This window comes from Phytophthora parasitica (assembly GCF_000247585.1).
Source record: "Phytophthora parasitica INRA-310 unplaced genomic scaffold supercont2.39, whole genome shotgun sequence".
NCBI classification, from domain to species: domain Eukaryota; phylum Oomycota; class Peronosporomycetes; order Peronosporales; family Peronosporaceae; genus Phytophthora; species Phytophthora nicotianae.
Window position 1 is genome coordinate 330333 of NW_008649025.1, and position 1141 is coordinate 331473.

Genomic DNA, 1141 nt, shown 5'->3' on the forward strand with positions numbered 1-1141 from the left:
CAATACCAAAAGGACTTCCAATACCAAAAATGAGGCCGATCGCCTCAAATCAATCGGCATCCTGGCCGTTCGCCTCTGGTCGATCGGCATCGTTGCCGTTCGATCCGAAGATCATGTAGGTGCAGTCCACAGTACCTCGTCTTCGAAAACCAATCTAAAACGAAACGGAGGAAAAACAGAGTTGAAGATTAAGTTAAGATCGACAAATCTTGTGAATCCTTTCGACTACTTACTCCAGCATCAACAGCAGATGAATATGAAATATGGCATCAACAACTGAATCAGCAATGGCCAAGAGAGGCACATTATGTAGACAACCTGTGGTTAGACACGTGGAAGATGCGTTTCGTGCGTTGCTGGATCGATCGTCATGTTCACTTCGATAGATATGCAACATCACGCGTTGAGAGCTACCACGCAGCCCTTAAAGGTTGGCTATTATCCAGAGGCGACTTACTAAAAATGTATCACGCAATGAAGTTGTGGTGGCGAAATTCCAACAAAAATCATCGAGATGCTGTATCGAATGAAATTGTCAGGTTCCTAAAACTTTACGTAGACTCTTTTCGCTGGTCTCGCTAAAACCATACATCACTACCCTTTACTCAGATGCTTGAAGATTGTTACTTGGCCCCTCACGAACGTATGCAGCAAAGTGTTCACCCATTCGACAGGGTTGCCGCACCCTCACCGCCTTCTACAGCTTCAATAGGAGGGGAAATCTCTAGAAAATCCGATTTCCACGCTGACCTTTGTCACCCTTGAAACGATCGGAGGCAGCAGCGTCCATAATTCCACTAGACCACAGCAGCTCGCTTACAGTTCCTGTATTCATAGATCCAAGGCCTGCAGTACTCGAACATTTACATCATCGTGGCGTTGATGCTGCAGAAGGGATAGTCAGTCAATACAGCTTTTAATTGGATTACGTGGAGATGACAGTCGACGTCACTGTAGTGGCTAGAGATAAGATATGCGAATTTAAATTTAATATTTTATGGAAATATATATAGGTCTACTGCTACCAATACGTGTGCCATGTTTTTGGTACTGTCTAGTGGGGTTAGCATTTTTGTCTAGTGGCTCTAGTAGTGTCCAGTATTCGTCCATAACGCTTTAACCCTTTTTGTGTTGTAGTGTC